The following is a 21,869-nucleotide window of genomic DNA, read 5'->3' on the forward strand; positions in this document are numbered from 1 at the left end:
CTATTTTAGAGAGTCTTTTATAATGCATATATTAGTTTCATAGTACCATTATATCATTTACACAAGTAAATGTGACTATGTACATGCAAGCTCAAAAATGTATCCCTGATAGGACTGTATGAAGGAATATTCCTCAGAAAGATGTAAGAAGAGCCCTGATTGTTGGTCTTCTGTTTGCTTTCAACTGTTGGTATCTGTGGCCTAAATTTCTGCTTTTAGTCTTCTTTTTTCCTCACTTAGTATGCATTTCTTGTGTGAGAAATCAACTCCCATAGTTATAACTGCTGTCACTGTGGTAAAATGGTAAGACTCTAGAACCACAACATGCTCCTGAGCAAGCTTCAAATTCAGCTGCCCACAGAACATTAGTCCATCAATATGGCCCCAATAAGTAAGCATACCACCCCCGCTCAAATTGAGCTCAATATTTTCCAGCCCTCCTCATTTTAAACCTGCTCCTTTTATTGTATTCCTCATCCTTGTCTGTAATTCACATGATCACCCTAGCCAGAAATATGATGGTTATCTGAGATTTTTTCCTTTCTCTTGCATTTCACATTGTTAACTTTTACTTTTTCATTATCTCTCAATTCCTCCATGTATTAGATCTTCAGGTACCAATGTAGATAAATCTCAAAAACATAAGAAAAGCAAGTTGTAAAAATATAGTATAATATGTAAAATTCTAAACCCATAAAATAGTGTATATTGTTTATGGACACATACATTCACCTAAAAACTAAAAACCTGCATGAAAATAATACACCCAACCCCAGGACAGTGATTATCTCTGTGGAAGGAAGGAGGAGGAATTAGAGATAAGGCCACATTTCTTTTTAAAAAGTTGCAACATGTTGACTTATGTTAAAGCTGGGTAGTGGTCACATGAGTGTCAGTTATATTACTATGTGAAGTTTTCTGTGTTTAAAATATTTCATAATTGAAAACTTTTTAAGAAAAAAAATTTAATTCCTTTCCTTACCTCCCCTGCCCATGGCCAAAGGGCCTAGTTCAACCTCCTGGTATTTCTCTATAGATGATTACAATGTTTTCACTGATCTCCCAGCCTCCTTTTTTGACCCTCTTTAACATTATCAGTCACATTCAGACAACACAAATATTCTATAATAAAAACTGGTGCATGTTACACCTCTGCTATGACCCTCTAATGGGCCTGTATCAGTTAGAAAATGGCACAAAATGCTGAATAACAAACAATCACAAAAATCTCAGATGCATGCAACAATAAGCATTTATTTGGCCTACGAATTATAGAGGTCAGCTGGGTTACCTGGCCTAGGCTGGGCTTTGCTGGGATGAGTTTGCTCTGGTCCACATGGCTCTCATCTTGCCAGCCTGGATATGTCCTCATGGTGATAGCAGAGATACAAGCAGGGAAATGGAAACATACCAGGCCTTAGCTTGAAGCAGGTACACCATCACCTACACCTCATTTTATTGGCCAGAGCCAGTCACCTGGCCACACGCAAAGTCAAGAGGTAAAGAAACATACTTTTATTTTTTGATAAGAAATGAAAAGTCACACAACAAAGAATGTAGATACAAAGAGGGGTGAAGAATTAGGGCCAATTAGCATCTTCAAAAAGCTGAGCATTTAAGGATAACTTTTCCTCCTTAGTGAGACAGAGACAGTACTCTATGAGGGCACCCTGCACCACCTTCCTACCCTCATACCTGTTGCTCTGCCCTTTGTTTAGGCCATTCTGAACTATATGCATATTCCTGAATGGGTCCTGCTATTTCTTCTCTCTTTGCTTTTACATATGTTACTTTTTATCTTTATTAGGCAAACACCCACTTATTCTTCACTGCCTGGACTCAGATCTATTTATTTGTTTATTTATTCAGATGGAAAGAGAGAACAAGTTGGGGAGGAGCCGGGGGGGGGGGGGCGGACAGAGGATACAAAGTGGGCTCTGTACTGACAGCAGAGAGCCCAAACTGGGGCTCGTACTCACAAACTGCAAGATCATGACCTAAGCCAAAGTCAGATACTTAACTGACTGAGTCACCCAGGTGCTCCCCAACTCACAACTTCTTGACCAATCTTTTCCCAGGCAGAATAATTTTCAGCTCCTACCTTCATCCCAGCAGAATGGTCCACACCCCCTCTATCTTCACTTATCTTGAGCATACAATATCGAAACCCAGGACGACTCTTACTGGACTATGAATTTTTTAAGAACAGAGATTTCTATCTTCAGTGCTTAGGATTTTACTGAGGCTCAATAAATGTTTGTTGAATGAATACAATCTTCCTAGGAACTAAGTAAGGCATACTGTGACAAAGGAGATCACATATATCTGGTTTTCAAGGGAAGTGAAACTCTAGTTGTAAATTAATATACTGATATCCTAGAAAAACATTTATTTAGCTTAGAACTTGATCATTTTCAAAGGAGCTGCACCAGGGGTCTCAACCTTGAATCATGGAACCACCAATAAGATGCCATACACCCAAGTGAAGAGTGGGCTAAGAGCCATCTGACCTTATCCATTACGTTACTATGCAGTACAGTTTGAAGATGGAAGAGACCTGAGGTATATATGCCTCATGAAAGGCACATCAGTAGGGTATATGAAGGAAATCAGAGGGCAAATCCCTTTCCAATATGTTAATAGCTAGAATCATTCACTGCCGAATTCTTGGAAGAGGTCCTAAAATCAGGTTGTGATTGATGACTCTACTATCCACTATTATAGGAGAACAAAGGGAGGGACTGAATCCATGAAAAGCTGTCTTTGGAGTTCACATGACCTTATGCGCTGCTATATTTAAAAATTATCTATATTTTCCTTGGTCAATACAGTCTCAATTTGGAGTGATAAATACCAGCCCCTTCTTTAAAACATCCATGGGTTTTGTATTCAACGTGAGGCCCCAAGCAGAAACACCCTGTGACACCACCTAGATTTATAAATAGCCAGAAAAAAAAAAAAAAAAAAAAAAGAACAGTTAGCTAGAAACAATGGAATCACTGTTTTTGTTTGCTTGTTTCTTTATGGGGAAAATGTAAATTAAGGAACAAGAAAACAACACTTTAGTCAATCAAGAGGCATAAATGGCACCCCCAAGGCTTTACACATTCAAGAGAGAGCTAATTACAGCATTAACAAACGCTTTACTACTATCAGGAGAGAGAACTAGCTGCTTCATCTGCTGCTTCCATTTCTAATTTCCTTAAATCCAGGAAAATGTACAAAATGACTTTATGCCAATATTACATGCTACAAAGCAGAGTTCATTTGGGTGGTTCTGGCAAAGAGATTGTTCGTCAATGTTGTTAATGTACACTAGAAGACATCTGATGTGAAATTCATAATTGAAATGTTATGAGCGGTTTAGCATATGGATCCTTCACATCCACTTAATTGCCAGTTTAGTAATAATTTTATGTAATGAAGCATTATTAATAATACGTGAAATACTAAATTGACGTAATGCCCTAAAAACGTAATATGACATTTGCCACTGAAAGAATATTATGATTCCAGGTGTCTTTACTATGATTTCAAAAACATATGTGATATTACATAAAACACTGAATTAATCTTTGGAAACAGCTTGGTTATGATGTATTTCAAACTGACTCACCAAGTTATAATCTTTTTTTTTTTTTTAAGTGCAAAACTTTGACTGCCTTATGGAGTCACATTGCAACTGTTCCTTGAAGCTCTCACATTGTTAGATGTTTGCCACCTTGCTCCTCCATGGCTGAGGTGGCATTTGATATGCCAGGAGGGGTAAACAAGACAGAAAAAAGGTTTGTCCCAGTCCAAGCACTGAAAAAATACAGGGAAGCAGAAGCCAAATGGTCTCTATCGACAGATCCTCAAAATTTCATCACATTTTAAGGATTTTTAAAGTATCTTAATAGTTTCCAAAACCTTCTGATTGGGGTCATGATTATCATTTGTGAGGCCTGGGGGAAGAATGCAAGTGGAGGCTCACATACCATATGTTTACATACATAACAAACCATTATATAAAACATGATTTTTCCTATTGACAGATATTCTGTCATGTTACCAAAATGGAAAAATATACAAAAAGGCTTGGTTTTTGTTGTTCCATTGATGGGCTTGGATGAATAATAAAATAAAAATACACATAATTCATAAAAAATTAAAATTCATTCCATAAAATGTGTTTTTCCTGCTTTTATTTCATTCAGCGAAATTACTAAAGATGCTAAACACTAAGTTGTGTTTTATTGACAGTAGTGACCTAAATGACTTAAAAATAGAATGTAACTGTACTCAGGACAGAAATTCTAATAATTTTCATAACCTGTAAATTAAATTTTAAAAAATTAATATTATTTTTCCAATAATTTCTCTTCTAAAACATTCAAAATTATATATTAAACTTAAAAGGCAGAATTAAAATAATGAATATAAAAACTTAAGTCTGTTTATTTAAATAATGCTGAAAATTCTAAATCAATATTTTGAATTTTATTTCTTTTTAAAAGTGTATTCATTTTAAGAGAGTGTGCATGAGTGGGGGAGAGGCAGAAAGAGAGAGAGATTCCCGAGCAGGGTCTGTGGAGCCCGATCTCACAAACTGTGAGAGCATGACCTGAGCCAAGATCAAGAGTTAGATGCTTAACGAACAGAGCCACCCAGGCACCCCAATATTTTGGATTTTAAATGAAATCTTATTAAGAATTTTATGAAGATAAAACTATTTGCAATTATAGCATGCAATGTCCATCTTGTTGCCAATGTAAAGAACTAGTACCACACTTTCACATGTATGTCTAGACAAATATATCTCTATCTATATTTATATACATATATAGATATTTGAGTAATATGAATAATTTAATACTGTAAAATGTTCCTAATCCACCAAGTACAACCATTGCAAATATTGCCCTAACTTGTCAACCAAGAATTGGAACTCAACTGGAACGTGGAAGAGGAGTGAGAAAATGGGTGCTTAGCACTACTGGGAAACAATACTTCATAGTATAAGGGTCTATTGCATTCATGCTGACAGGAAGGATTTGACAAGTTAATTAATTTGTCTTTTCTCTTACCTAAGCGCTTTAGCCACTTAAATCCCCCTGCACTCAAAAGCAGTGTCCATCTCTGAAGCTGGCAGTGGCACAACCCACAACTCTCCTCAGCATTTAGATGCAGTTGCTTTTTGTTTTGAGGACACAGGCTAGGCCACATGGAAAAGTGTTTCTTGGGGCTTGAAAAGTATTAGGCATATAAGCTGACATTTAGGGATTTGGGATTCCTATGTCAGCAATGAGTACTGGATCCTAAGTGACCAAGGTATAGGTGTTCCTTAATAAACTGTGTGTGTGTGTGTGTGTGTGTGCGCGCGCACGTGTGTGTTTGCATGCGCATGTGTATGTGAATGTGATTGTATGGTCCTCTAGAATGCAGGTCCCTGAACAAGGCCATCTCTTCCCTGGCTCTAAGTGTAGCACAGCATGTGGTACATGCATACTGAAAAAGTTTAATAAATGTTGCTTTCACACCAACTAACAACACTACCTCGTAGACTCTGTAATATTCCCCTACATGCTTCCCTACTTGAGCCAGACTATAGCTTAAATCTTCCCCCATCTATATGTGGTATGCTCTGGAGGAGTGGCCATCACTGGAGTTTTTGGGATGTCCAAGGCTGGTTTAGTTGGTTCACCTAGGTATTGCCATACTGCTTGTTAAAGTACTGAAATATCCTCATACCATTTGTTAAACAATAGTTTCCTTGAACCCCATATATGCATTCCACCCTCATGTCCCCCTCCTCCCTTCTCTGGGACCGTCTGCCCAAGATCTCCATACAGAATCTCTCCAGGACCCTGCTTCAGTGCCTAAGCCACATGTATTGCTCAATATTTCTAACATCACCTTTGTACATGTCTTACAGCAAGGCGAAAGTACAGGTGAAAGGGACAATGGATTAACACCATTCGCACTTATACCAAATAGATCTATTGAAGAGAGCATCACTGGTAGAATATTGGTAGAATATTTCTGGATGGCACCAACTTATCTGTATAATAGAAGGAGAAGAGATGCCCTTTCATTGTGAGGTTGGCTATTGAAATCTGATTGAGGGTCAGCTAGGAGAGCTATTTCCATACTGACAGATGTTCAGTGGCTTTTGTCAAATGAGTTGGTGGCCTTTATCCAGTTCCAAGTGGCCAGATGTCCAAATCACTAAAATCACTATTCTAAGCTGATGTGTGATCTGATTAAGGTCCTTCTTGGGCTTTTTGGCTCAGAGTTCAGAACTGAATTAGAGTGGAGATTGAGACAGACCTATAAAGAAGAGCTACCACACACTCTGATTCTAAGACAAAACCAAATAATGAAATGTACCCAGCACTAACCTACTTTGCAGATAAACCTAGAATTTAATATAAACTATTAGTTTAGCACTTTTCAAGAAGTCTGCAAGAAAATAATTTGTTATTAAAAATAGTTGTGGGGGCTGGGTGACTCAGTCAGTTAAGCATCTGACTCTTGATTTCTGCTCATGATCTCATGCTTCGTGAGATTGAGCCCCACTCTGGGTTCCACACTGGGATTGTGGAGCCTGCTTGGGATTCTCTCTCTCTCTCTCTCTCTCTCTCTCTCTGCTCCTCCGCTGCTCACATGTGCTCTCTCTCTCTCAAAATATATAAAACCTAAATAAATAAAGTAATTGTGTTATTTCAATGTCGTATATTTTTTATACTGACCAGTAAAGGCTGGGAGAGTGAAATAAAGGAAGAAGAGTCTACATGGTGGGGCATTTTCCAAGTTGAAATCAATTACTTTGATTTCCAAACCCAAGTCAGCCCAGCCTCTTCCAACCTCAGACTGAGGATGGCCTAGAGTATCTTCTAGGGCTTGGCCCAGTACCAAATAAGAGCTGAGCTTTATATGTACTTTGGTAACGTCCATGTTCAGAGGCAGATCCAGCTTCTGTGGGGCCTTAAGCTCACACAATTTGCAGTCTCTCTTTAAGAAAAAGAATACAAAATCATAAATTCAAAATTGCTGGGGTCCCCACCAGGGCCTTCAGAGAGTAAGGGCCCTGAAGCTTAAGCTTCATTGGTATTAGGGAAGATCTGTGTGGGCTTTCTTTGTGTAGCAGACACCAAAAGACTCCAGCTGTGACCTGTTTTCCTTCTTGTAGGTTTTTTTCTTGTGCTATTGCACCTACCCTAAAGGAGATGCAAGCTAGGCAAAATTCATGAGGTTTATGTAGCAGGGGAAAACGGGATTTTCTGTCTTTACAAGAGATACAATTAAAGGGCCACTCCTGGGGCACCTGGGTGGCTTAGCCGGTTGAGTGTCTGACTCCTAATTTCAGCTCAGGTCATGAACTCATAGTTTGTGGGATAGAGCCCTGTGTTGGGCTCCGTGCTGACAACATTCAAGCAGAGACTGCTTTAATTCTCTCTCTCCCTCTCTCTCTCTCCGCCCCTCTCCCACGTACTCTCTTCTCAAAATAAATAAATAAACTTAAAAAAATAATAAAAGGCCACTCTTGAAATTTGAGCTCTGTGGCCATATGTGAAAAGGGTAGAATTTGTGCTTTTTTCAAGCTTAAAAATAGGGATAGCTGATAATTACACCTAGAAAACTCTTTCAAATCAAGTATATACATAAACTCTTGTGTACTCTGAGATGTCCAATGAAGGGAAGCAGGCTCTTTATTGTATACTTAATGGCTTACCCCCTTACGATGCCATACAAAGCCAAAGATGAGAACGGAACTGACATTATCATTACCATTATCACTCAGAAATTTTAGTTGAGATGTTGTTTCTGAAAGCCTATTTCTACTTGGTCTAAGAAAATAAATTATATAAACATCATCACATCTGTTCCTCTTTCTAAGTTTATGGGAGGCGATGGCTTTGAGAGTCAGGTGGGAGTGCATGTTCTAGTGCAGCAGTCTGAGGGAAATCGTACATACGATGCTATGGGACAGCAGGGATAGGACAAAAGGGCCAGGCCCCTGAGCTGGGTAGGGCATATGTGACGGGGAGAAGAGGAGGCATATGGATCCTGGTGATGAAGGTGAAGTAACTTTATTTTTTTAATGAAAAATATTTTTAGATTTCCAAATATATCAAGATTTCTTTTTTTTAAGTATTTATTTTCAAGAGAGAGAGAGAGAGAGAGAGAGAGAGCAGGGGAGGGGCATATAGAGAGGGAGACAGAGGATCCAAAACAGGCTCTGAGCTGACAGCAGACAGCCCGATGTGGGGCTTGAACTCATGCACAGTGAGATCATAACCTGAGCCGTAAAGTCAGACGCTTAACTGACTGAGCCACCCAGGTGCCCCTCAATATTTCTTTTAACTTACTTTTGGTTACTAACTTCCAACCAGGTTGTGGTGACTGTTCTTTAAAATGGGTTGAAATATATGACCTAGCAAATGACCTATTTTTGGAAACGTTCCACTTGTGCTCAAGAAGAATGTCCACTCTCCAGTTATTGGTAGGAGAATTCTATATGTGTCCACTAAATGAAAGTTATTAATTGTGTTCAAATCTTCTAAGTCTTCAATGATTTTATGTCTACCTAACTTACCAAATCTGAGAAAGAAAAGTAAAAACAACTCAATTTTTAAACAGGCAAAAGACCTGGATAGACAGTACACAGCCTAGAAAGTATTTATAGCCAATATGCATCCAAGAGGATGCTTAACCTCATTAGTAATTAGAGAAACATAAATCAAGACCACAAAGAGATACCATTTCTCATTTATTTAATCTGCAAAACTCAACAAGTCTGACAATATCAAGTGTTGAAAGGATATGGATCAAGAAGTTTTCTTATATATTACAAGTGGGACTATATAACCACATTGAAAAATAATATGGGGATGAGGCGCCCAGGTGGCTCAGTCGGTTGAGTGTCCGACTTCGGCTCAGGTCATGATCTCACAGTCTGAGTTCGAGCCCAGCGTCGGGCTCTGTGCTGACAGCTCAGAGCCTGGAGCCTGCTTCGGATTCTGTGTCTCCCTCTCTCTCTGCCCCTCCCCCGCTCATGCTCTGTCTCTCTCTGTCAAAAATAAATAAACATTAAAAAAATTAAAAAAAAAAAAAGAAAAGAAAAATAATGTGGGGTGGCACCTGGGTGGCTTAGTCAATTAAGCATCCAACTCTTGATTTTGGCTCAAGTCCTGATCTCACAGTTTGTGAGATCGAGTTCCATGTCAGGGTCTGTGCTGACAGTGCAGGGCCTGCTTGGGATTCTCTCTCTCCTCTCTCTCTACCCCTCTGCCCCGCTTGCAGGTGCACATGTGCTCTCTCTCAATGTAAATAAACACTAAAAAAAATAAAAATAATGTTGCATTACTTTGTAGAAGTGAACATTAATACACTCCAAGATTCATCAGTTCTATTCCTGGAGATACAGCCAAGAGAAACTCCTACATGCATGCATCAGAAGATGTGTGTAAAAAGCTCATTATAGCACTACTTGTAAATAGCAAAAAACTAGAAGAGACTCAAAAGCCCACAACACAAGAATAAATAGCTAATGAAATATTATACAGCAGTACTAATGCAAGAACATGAATGGATCTTAGAAATATAAGTTATTTGTATTTCTACAAAATACAAATGTTGGGGGGGCTGGGTGGTTCAGTTGATTAAGCATCTGACTTCAGCTCAGGTCATGATCTCGCAGTTCATGGGTTCGAGTCCCGCATCCGGCTCTGCACTGACAGCTCAGAGCCTGGAGCCTGCTTCAGATTCTGTGTCTCACTCTCTTTCTGCCCCTCCCCCGCTTGTGCTCTGTCTCTGTCTCTCAAAAATAAATAAATGTTAAAAAAAAAGAAAGATGAGTTATGTTTAAAAACATCAAATCCCAGAAGTTATCTACGGCATGTAATGTTTTATGCAGTTCAAAAACAACCAAAAAATTGTTTAGGCATGTATGTGTGTATGTATAAATATTAACATATGCAAAAAACATTTACCATATTGAATATATATGTAAGGTAAATAAACATTTTTGGACAGTGATTTTCTTATGGGAACAAGTGACAGGATGGAAGGGAGCACAGAAGTAGATGTAAGCTACTGTCAGTGTTTTAGTTTTGGGACTGATTGGTTTCATAAGTGTTCATTATAAGAGTAAATAAATAAAGGATAGGACCACACATGGATAATGAAGACTATGTGTCATAAACTAATGAAATAGAACACTTCTGTTCACTTGAGGTTCCATTTAAATATAAATAAATGAAAGCTAGAGGAAGGGCTGAAGAATATCCAGAAATAATAAAAGGGTGGGAGATACCCAAGTTTTAGCTGTCTGTTTGTACTGTGAAGTATAATTTGGCCAGAATTCCAGACATCTGATCCCCTCAGAGCTGTTGGCAAACTATAACCCAAAGTGAAAGCCTAAGGCTGGGTTGATGGTAAGCAAGTCTGATGCTTATTTTCACACAACGATAGGTGTCTCAGCTCCTCTCAGATTCAAGAGCAAGCATCTGTTGCAAATGCTGTTTGTAGAATGAACCTTTTTCCAGATCTCATCAGCGCCTGTCCACTCCCAGTCCTGACTCTCAGTTAATTCACAGGGTCAAAGGAGATGGATTTAGCCAACATTTGATGAAGAAGCAGGAAGAGTTAAGGAAATGTATCATTCAACCTCACTCTTCTCCTGCCTTCCCATCTCTTTCCAGTGCCTCCCAATGGCCTCACAAAACAAATGATGCTACAGCTACCTCTGGAAGCCAGAAGACAAAGGATCTATTGAGGTAGTCCATATAGGTCAGCCTCTCAGGGCACAGAGCAAGATGGAGAAGCAGAGGAGTAATTCCAGAGAGATAAACAGAAGATATCCAACAAGGAGACAGGAATAAAAGTGAGAGTGAGGTTTCTTAGAAAGCTTCTGAGAGACAGACTTTTTAGCCATCTTTTTGCTCTTTCCTTGGTGGAATACAGACACGATGCCTAGAAGCACAGCCATCATATTTTGGACATGGAAGATGCAAAACACACGCTAAGAGTGGTGAATCAGGGAGAGCCTGGTTCCACAGCTGCCCTGAAACACCTATCCCTAGAAACACTACATGATAAAAACCAAAACCACCAAACAAGCAACCAATGAATCTTTTAGTTACTTAATGTCAGGTTTCCAAATTCAGCCAGATGCAATACTGACTAATTTAGATACCTTGCTAAAGTCTCCAGTCAGATGTGCTCAATTGTTAAGTTTCTGTCCTCTTTGATGTTCTAGACAGTAAGCATCATCTAGGAATGACTGGAGTTAATTGTTGATACTTCATAAGACATTCATCTTCCTTCTTAAAATTAAAAATTAACATAATTGAATTGACAGTAGAAATAAGCTGAAGTCAAAATTTTCTATTATCTGCATATTAATTGATAGCCTAAAGTTATTTCTTTCAGCTCATTTAAGATAGCTCTGGGAGCAAATAAGGTGTCAAATTTGTAAAACTTGTTTAGCATTTCTACTTAAAATGTCCACTTTTTAAGTTAAAAAAATATTTGATTTCTAGTGCACCAAACTGTATAAAGATTTTTTACCTAGAAAATAATTATGAAAATACAGCAAGAAATAGAATGATACCAAAATTACTCATGTTTAAATAAATTCTCTCATAAAGATAAAATGAAAGTTATGTCATAGCTGAATAAACAACAAAAAAAAGATAGTATAGCAAACTAAACTTGTACCTACTTATCCATATATCTACCCATTAGTATGTGTTATATGATGCATTAGATATTACTAAAGAGACATACTACTTTCTGGTAGCATCTATAATTTTTTAATATAAATTCATATTCTGACTACACCAAAGAAGTCTGACAGTTAAAGGAATTCAACTGGTGGATTTTATGGTAAAGAAAACAACTATATTCTAATTTAACTGTTTTATGAAATTTGCCTCTTATGAATTGGGGCAAACTGTATACAGATAAACCTGTGATTTGTGACCAATCTGAGGCCTTAGAAGCCTATTAAAGATTTTATACACTTTTATAGACCAGTTAGATCCCTCAGTCTCACAGTCACCAGTGGCCTATTCTAAGTGCATCCTTAAACCCTAAACTGTGGGGTGCTGATGTTCAGAAAAATGAGGTGTCAGTGGGGTTGGTGATAGAAATTAAGAGTGGTGGGTCACAGGCAGGATCTCTATATCCCAGAGCATCCACAGGGCATGCAAAAGGGTGGAATGTCTATACACACCAACTTCCCCTGGGCTCAGACATTGATGAAACTAGTTTTTGTTTGTTTGTTTGTTTTGTTTTTTTCAATATATGAAATTTATTGTGAAAATGGTTTCCATACAACACCCAGGGCTCATCCCAAAAGGTGCCCTCCTCAATACCCATCACCCACCCTCCCCTCCCTCCCACCCCCCATCAACCCTCAGTTTGTTCTCAGTTTTTTTTTTTTTTTGATTGTTTTTTTTTTATTTATTGTTGGGACAGAGAGAGACAGAACATGAACGGGGGAGGGGCAGAGAGAGAGGGAGACACAGAATCGGAAACAGGCTCCAGGCTCCGAGCCATCAGCCCAGAGCCTGACGCGGGGCTCGAACTCACAGACCGCGAGATCGTGACCTGGCTGAAGTCGGACGCTTAACCCACTGCGCCACCCAGGCGCCCCTGTTCTCAGTTTTTAAGAGTCTCTCATGCTTTGGCTCTCTCCCACTCTAACCTCTTTTTTTTTTTTTCCTTCCCCTCCCCCATGGGTTTCTGTTAAGTTTCTCAGGATCCACATAAGAATGAAAACATATGGTATCTGTCTTTCTCTGTATGGCTTATTTCACTTAGCATCACACTCTCCAGTTCCATCCACGTTGCTACAAAGGGCCATATTTCGTTCTTTCTCATTGCCCTGTAGTACTCCATTGTGTATATAAACCACAATTTCTTTATCCATTCATCAGTTGATGGATATTTAGGCTCTTTCCATAATTTGGCTATTGTTGAGAGTGCTGCTATAAACATTGGGGTACAAGTGCCCCTATGCATCAGTACTCCTGTATCCCTTGGGTAAATTCCTAGCAGTGCTATTGCTGGGTCATAGGGTAGATCTATTTTTAATTTTCTGAGGAAACTCCACACTGTTTTCCAGAGTGGCTGCACCAATTTGCATTCCCACCAACAGTGCAAGAGGGTTCCCGTTTGATGAAACTAGTTTAACTCAACATACTGTGGTTCAATAACATGAAACTTTTCTCTGGAATTATTATTGCACTATTTTGTGCAACCCTTGCTCTCCAGATCAGATTTAACTTAATAAAACATCTCTGGAGGATATGTAGTAAACAATGAAGTTTTGGTTGCCTGCTTTAATGTAGCCAAGTATGAAAGATGCTTATTACTTTTGGTTACCACCCTTTTTCTTAGCGACATTGCTTCGGTTAATCTTACCTAGTAAAAAGTGGCTAGATGATCTTTTTTACTCCTGGCAACCTGCTAGACTATATTTCCCAGTCTCCTTTATAGTCAGGTACAGCCATCTGATAACTTCTTCCCAACAGAATGTGGGCAGAAGTGACATATAACACCTTTAGACCTGGCCTATAATGAGCTTCTTTTCTCTTTCCCTTATGTCAGCTAAATGCATAGGATCCTGTTAAGGCCTTAGAGAACAACATAGCCATTAACTGCAAGGAGCATAGGTCCCTGAAAGACTGAGTAGAGTCTTCCTGCCAACCTTATTGGATTGACATGAAAAGGAAAAACAAACAACAACAATAAAACACATTTAATGTTACACCACCAAGACTTTAGGACTATGTGGTATAGCAATTAACCCACCCCAACTAATAATACTCAAGATCTGTATATGGAAAGATTACTATTATCTTCTCAATTCATATAAATAAATAAAAATAAGTAGATATGAGACTTACTGATTATTCCAGTGAAAGTTCAGAAAATACTTATTCCCAGGACGCCTGGGTGGCTCAGTTGGTTAAGCTTCCAACTCTTAGTTTCAGCTCAGGTCATGATCTCATGGTTCGTGAGTCTGAGCTCTGCATCGGGCTCTGCGCTGATGGTGCAGAGCCTGGTTGGGATTCTCTCTCTCTCTCTCTCTCTCTCTCTCTCTTTCTCTCTCACTCTCAAAATAAATAAACTTAAGAAAAATAAAAAGAAAATACTTATTCCCAAATGACTTTAACAGACTTTGGCATAGAGTTCTATAGGCTCGATAAGCATCAGACTTCATTTTTGGTGAATAGATGCCACAAAACTGAGGACTTTCATTCCTGTTTCTTTCACCTAGAATCTATTTTTAAAACCCAGTCTTCAGAAAATTATTCATTTTCAGTATTACTCACACTATACTATCAATAAGTCAGAATACAAGACTGTCATCCCTTCTTAACAAGGAAGAAAAATAATTGCATATATAGTTTTTTAATGTTTCAACATTTTTTATCTAATCATTGCTTTTGGTTCAATAAGAGTAAATGCTTGTGCCAGTGGCACATGCTTACAAGAAATAGTTTAGTTAATGCGCTAATTAGTGCATTCATGCTACTGCCATGGGTTATCCTATATTTAATATATACTCATTATATTCAGATAAACTCTAGCTTGCACAAATTGTTCTTGGAAATGGCTTATTCTCTCAAAGTCTTTTACTCACCCCAATCTTTTATATTATGCTATTTGACCAAATTAGTAATGTTTGACTCATTAGCATGATGGGCCTCCAGTTATTTTTTTCTCTTAGATGCTTTCAATCGACTATTCAGAGATTAGTTTTCCTTACACAGAGTCATTGAACTCAGTCATCTCAAAATTGCTAAAACAAAGCAGTATAGATCAGCTCCAGGTTCAATGGTCACACTGTAGGAACACAATTCATTTGTTAATTAAATGCATACTATCTACACTACTGCCTCCTGCTAGCTTCAAATTTCTGTGAGAATTCTCCATTTGCCTGAGGAATGAAAATAAAATAGACGCACTCTCTGCTTTGCTAAATAGTCTTCCTTGGAAGCTTTCCTCCTACTCCTATTTTTTAAACGTTAGTTTGTGGATTAGCCTAGCAGAATTTTTATATCAACTCAGCCACTTGTTTCTGCCCACTGCCTCCAAATTAAGGACATTATATCAATAATTAGATAGTAACACAACTTTTGGAAACAACCAACTGCCATATTACAGTTCTGCCCAGAAGCCCCAGAGACAAATCTAATTTGGACCCAAACTTGTAGACAGATTTTGCCCTGCATATACAGTTGAGTCTGCTCAATACTGAGCTCCCTGAAGGCAGGGACTGTAACTGTTTGGCTTTGTGAGTATATGCAGCACCTGGTACAGTGCCTAGAACATACATGTTTCCCAAAAAGTATTTTATTGAAAGGAGGAGGTTTTAAGAGATAAGGTTGGAGTACTTCATATGCCATACTAAGTAATTTGGACTTCATCCTGGAAGAACCAGTAATTTAGGCAGGGGAGTTACATGAATACATCTTCATTTTTAGAAAGCTCTCTCTGGCAATATATGCTAGATACATTGGACTCCAGGCTATGTGAAGGTAAGGGACTTTGCCTATCTTGATCATTCCTGGTATCCCTTGTACACAGCACAGTGCCCGGAACATATAATCTACTTAAGAGATAATTGCTAAATGAATGAATAAAAAGTCCATGAAGTTAATCTCTGAATCCTCCAGAAAAACAGGGAGATTTTAAGGCCTCATGAGAAATTTTGATCTTCTCTAGGTTACCCTTGTGATTTGATTTTGGAGCTCTTAGTTGGTCGTTGATCCATCTGAACCTGAGAAATTCACCAGAATAGAGTGGGATGTCACTCTGATCTGGAGAAATCTTTTTGGAACCACCTAGACCTATCTCTTGGGCTTAAACTGGAACTGATTTATTCTCCAAAACATAGAGAGGGATGAGCCATCCTTCTTGAGAACATTTTCTCAAGGGACACATGGAGAATGCTTGAGGTCCTTGTCAGTCCATTCTCAAAGTAACAGCATTCCAAAAGAAGAGTACAAACCATGGGACCAGCAGTTAATTTTATGGTTGATAAACATGTTTCAACCTTGAGCTCCCAGATGATGCGTTTCTATGGGTCAACTGAGCAGCCTCTAGAGTGCTGACCTTTGATACATGGGTATCACAATCTGCCATTTGAGGCTTTTTACCGACTCTGGTGTCCACAGAGTTCGGTAAGTCTTGCTTCTCACAAAGCCTCCTCCCTGCTAACCCTAACTGTTCCCAAATAAAAATGAGAAAATTAAACATTTACCTTGATGAGAAAATAGAGCTCTTTCATTGACACTTCTTCACACCCTCACCAATGTGATTTAGTTATAGTTTTTAGTAGCTGTTTTTACATTTTTAATTATTTTGTAGAGTTAAAATATGTAATAATGGATAACTGTGCAATACATTAAATACTTATGGGTATGTTGTGCCTTCTGTTATAATATAAAATCCATCTATTCTGGTTGATGGGTTTTAACCTCACACAGAATACTTTAAACTCCATTTGGACTTGTGCCTACAATCACCTTAGCAAAGTCTCTTAAGTAACTGCGCACAGCCTAATTAGTATGCATTATCAATTAACAAACTTAATAGCCGGCAGATTGATTAGATCCTCTGTTGCAGGGGCAGAGCTGAAGCGAAACAGAATGAAAAATCATTGCACGCATACACTGCAGCTTTGTTATTTTCTCAGATCCCCTCCTCCTCCTTCACATTCCTTTAATTAATGTATGCATATGGTTCTGCATATCTGGTAAACCTGAGCTTTTCCGAACTCTTTCATAAAGCTCATTTGTAAACAGAGGGAGTCCATGCCTCCCTTTTCTTCCAGGGGTTCCGTATATCTTTTTCACCCCTCTTCTTGCCCTTTGTACAGCACTGAATTTTAAAGGGCTGCTTCTCCCATTCTGATTACCCTCCCCGTGCTGGAAATGGGAGAGGAATACAAAGATGAGTGGGAAGTATAAGCTTTTTAACACAGAGGACTGCTCAGGAGTCACATCGGACGGGTTTGACAACCATAAAGTGCTTCTGGCAATTATTTCCAAAAAGAATGGTACAAATGGACTGTCCTGTTACATCTTGTCTATTTTTGATGGACTGGAAACAATATGAATAAATGAAGGAAAATCCACATTTTCTGAAAGCAGGGATCAAGCTAAAAGGAGTTGCTAACTGCACTGTTCATAAAACGCTGGCATTATAAGAATTTTACACCTTCCATAAACATTCAACACAAAACTCTAAAAAGACTTCTGAAGACATTTCCAACACCATAAATTGTCACCCTGTAGTGCTGGTTTGGGTTTTATTTTTCTATTTTAAACAAAGTAATGGTTCACGCCAGTTTTTTTTATTTATTACTGTTCTCAGGTATAGTATCTTTTTTTACTTCTATGTGGGAAGAGTTATAATTAGAAAATGGAGGAGACAAAGAGAAGTTTTAATTTCTGGTTTGAAGGCCACCTATATGCTGGTGGTTTATTGACTATTCCCTCTAAAATCGTATTAGGGATAATCCCAGGAGTCCCAGGTCTAGTCAGTTTTTTCTTGACTGTCCTTTGCAAAGAAGGTCCTGCCTGCCTTCAACTTCACCTCCTGCCATTCTCCCCCTTGCTCACCGCACTCTAACCACATTGGCCTTCTCACTGTTCCTGAACAAAGTTCATCTCTCTACTTGCTTCCCTCTGCCTAGGATGCTCATTTTTGTTTTTCTTATGACTTTTTCTTACCATGGAGGCCTCAGCTCGAACATCATCTCCTAAGAGAGGCCTTCCTCAATCACTGGTCTAACGTGATGCCCACCTGCCTCACCCAACTACCAGTACTCTTTTCACCACTCTAATCATATTGATGTCATAGCTCTTCCACCATCTTACATTTCCTAACTAATTTGCTTCTTTATTTAATACCTGCATTCCCTGTAAGAATGCAAGATTCTCATTAGCAAAGACCACATGTGTTTATTCATAGCTGTTTGGCTTCAACACTAAGCACAGTGCCTGGTACATTTTAGGAACTTAACAAACGTTTGTTGAATGATAACATGATTCAATAAATGAAAAGGGAATAAATAAGAAGTGGGATTAATGTGTATGTGCATGGGCAGAAGAGAAAAAGTAATCAACACTGAATGAACCTGAAGCAATATCAACATTTACAAAATAAGCCCATGGACAAAGGACATTTCTCCAAAGAAGATATTCAAATGGCCAATAAGCATATAAAAAGATGTTCATCCTTATCCATTAGAAAAATGCAAATCAAAACCACAATGAGATACCACTATACACACACTAGGATGGCTAGAATCAAAAAGACAGAGAATAACAAATGTTGGCAAGGATGTGGAGAAAGTGAAAGTACACGGCTGGTGGGAATGCAAAATGGTGCAGCCTCTGTGGCAAACAGTCTGGTAGTTCCTCAAAATGTTAAACATAGTTAGCATATGACCCAGTAATTCCACTCTGAGATATGTACCTAGAGATATAAAAACATATGTCCATGGAAAAACCTGTACACAAATGTTCATAACAGCCATAAAGTGGAAACAGCTCAAAGTTCATCAATGGATGAATGGATAAATAAAATGTGCTATGTCCACACAATGGACTATTATCCAGCCATAAAAAGGAATAAACTACTGACACATACTACAACATAAATAAACCTTAAAAACATTATGCTAAGTAGAAAAAGCCAGTCAAGAAAGACCACATTATGTGCATTTCACTCATATGAAATGCCCAGAACAGACCAACATATAGAGACAGAGTGTATTAGTACTTGCTTTGGGCTTGGACAAGCAAAAAATAAGGAGTGACTGTTAATGGATACCAGGTTTCTGTTTTAAGTGATGAGAAGGTCATAAAATCGATTATGGAAATGGTTGAACAACTCAGTGAATATACTAAAAACCAGTGAACAGTCCGTTTTAAATGGGTGAATTGTATGGTATGTGAATTACAGCTCAGCAAAGCTGATTTTCAAAAAAAAAAAAAAAAATCCGTAAAAGAGACTTTTAAAAAGGAATGACAGGAGCTGTGAGGAACACCAGGAGCACAGGGTATCAGGGTGTTTCATGAAGAAGGTGGTTATGTGTGGCCACTTTCGCCATTGATCAGATAAAACAAGGACTGAGAAATGCCCACTGGAGCTAGAAAACAGGGAGGCACTCAGTGGCTTTGGCAAGGCAAACATGAGATCCTGGGAGTCATCTCATTTGGGGTTCCTCTGAAACAGCCCCTGAAATAGGGATTCACCGGCAAGTGTTTCTTTGAGGATAGAGGGGTATCGTGGTAGGGGAGTGGGGAAAAAGGTGCCAGGTATCAATCAAAGCTGACTCCCTCTGTACTTCTGGAAGGCTGTGCCAACGCTTGCCCCAGAACTGTCCTGTCCCGCAAGGGAGTAGCTGGGGCGGGGGAAGTGGGGGAGCAGCCCCCACCTGCTGCCAAACATCAGGAAACGCTGAAAAGTCTGAGGGCTCTGAGTAGGCACCTGCGCGTCCTCTGTGGTAGCTGGGGCCGCTCCTTCCAGAAAAAGCATGGGTGTCCGCAAGGCTGAGCCGGGAGGCGGTAAGCGCTGCAGAGCGCATGTGCGAGGCAGGAGCTGCGCGCCTCCCGGAGAATGCTGGGAAGGGCAGTAAAGTGGGCGATGGTGCCTGGAGTGGGTAGGTTCATGAGGGGGAGGGGTGCAGCTTCTTCCGGGGGGGTATGGGGCTCTCTGCTGAGGTGAGCAGGTGGCAAGGTCAAAGGTTTGAGGAGGGTGAGCAAAGCTTTACCCAGCTGGAGTCTGACCTTCTCTGAGACAAAATTTCCATGTTCCAAGCTGACTGAGTCAGCGCCCACCCTTCTCCTTCTCTTCTCGCAGGGATTCCATATCATATCTCTGCACATCTCCTTCTGAGCCTTGTGCTTGTCTTTCACGTGTCAATCCCACCAGCAATCTGTGAGCCCCAGAGGGGTATAGACCAGAACTATGTGATCCCAGTGCCTAACTGGCCCCCATCTAAGACTATAGTTACTAGGACAACATGGAGGGTAGGTAGTAATGCTGTTTTGTTTTGTTTGGTCATCTTACGAATTTTACGCCCAAATTAATAGAAGGCTTTTCTGTCTGGGGTGGGGCTGGTGGAGGGGATGGAAGGAAGAAGAGGCGTGGAAAATGCGCGGCCGAAATGTAGGGCGAGGGGAAGAAGGTCCTGCTTGTCCTAAGCATGCTGGTGTTCCCTGACTTAATCACAGACTCTCAGAGCAGCTATGTGATTTCCTCAGGGGCAGGAACTGTGTCACATTCGTTTTGAATCCCCAGTGCTTAGGTCTCTCAGGATCTTAGGTTCCCAGTAAATGCTTTTAAGTGGAATTGAAATGGGGGGGGGGGTTGGGGGTAAAGACATCCAAAGTGGTTATTTGTCCCCAAGCTTCCCTCCTCAGCAAGCCTCCTTTGGGGGCCCTCTCCTGGGACCGCCTTTCTGTATAGGACCCTTTGCTGGCTCCTGTTCTACCAAGACTTAGTGCAAAAAAATAATAAAATATAATTAATAACTTTGGGTGATGCCCAGAAAGCAGCTCATAGTCTGGCAATTGATATATAAAAGGAAAGAATCAATATTCATCCTGCCTTTTCTGTTCCAACAATACCTCAAGGTAACCAAATAGTTGTTAAGCCAAAGTCCTTCATAAAATAACTACAGTAACAAATTCAGAAGGAATGATAGAATTATATCACTGTTTTGCAAAGAATGGATCTAAATAACCATCCCTAATGGCTGTTCAAACCATTAGGTGAAAGGCCAACGGGTAACTTTGTATGATGGATCAGGCTAACAACCCCTCAACCTACTGACCAATTGTAAAATCACAAAAAAGGAGACAACCAGATAATGTGTGTCTCTTGATGTAATGCAACATGAAGCATTCATGTCATTATGTTCTATGACGTAGTTTTGACAAAAAAAATAGAGCTTAAATATGATTAAGTCTATTGATTTTACTATAGGACATACAGAGAACGGAAGAATGTGTTAAATTATGGGAATGCATTTAGCAAGAGCCAGAATATGATAAATTTTATGAGAAAAATAATCTGGCTTCTTCAATGAATAAACAAAATGAAAAGGAGAGGACCTAGAGATTTAAAAAAATGCTTTAGAGACATATAAAAAAAATGTAGAGTATACAACTTGCTTGGATTGTGAAAACAATAAACCAACTGCAAAAGAAGTTATGACACAATTGGAAAATATACAAATACCAGTTAGATATTTGATGATATTAATGAATTATTGTTAATTTTTTAGGTGTGATAATAGTATCGTGGTTATTTTTTTTAAAGAGTTCTGACCTTTTAGGAGTGCCTGGGTGGCTCAGTTGGTTAAGCATCTGACTCTTGATTTTGGCTCACGGTTCGTGAGTTCAAGCCCCTTATCCGGCTCTGCGCTGATGGTGCAGATCCTGCTTAGGATTCTCTCTCTCCCTCTCTCTCTGCCCCTCCCCTGTGCGTGCATACAGGTGCACACTCTTTCTTAAAAAATAAACCAAAAGATATAATTAAAAAAAGAGTTCTCATCTTTTAGAGGTACAAATTGAAGTGCAGTAAGACCTTGGATAGCGAGTAACTTGTTCTGTGAGTGTTCTGCAAGATGAGAAAACATTTCTAATAATTTTTTTTTTAAATTTTTAACGTTAATTTATAATTGAGAGACAGAGAGACACAGAGCATGAGCAGGGGAGGGGCCGAGAGATGGAGAGACACAGAATCTGAAGCAGACTCCAGGCTCTGAGCTGTCATCACAGAGCCCGACACAGGGCTCGAACTCACAAACTGGGAGATCATGACCTGAGCCGAAGTCCAACGCTTAACCGACT

The sequence above is a fragment of the Panthera uncia genome, assembly GCF_023721935.1.
Source record: "Panthera uncia isolate 11264 chromosome A1 unlocalized genomic scaffold, Puncia_PCG_1.0 HiC_scaffold_17, whole genome shotgun sequence".
NCBI lineage: Eukaryota > Metazoa > Chordata > Mammalia > Carnivora > Felidae > Panthera > Panthera uncia.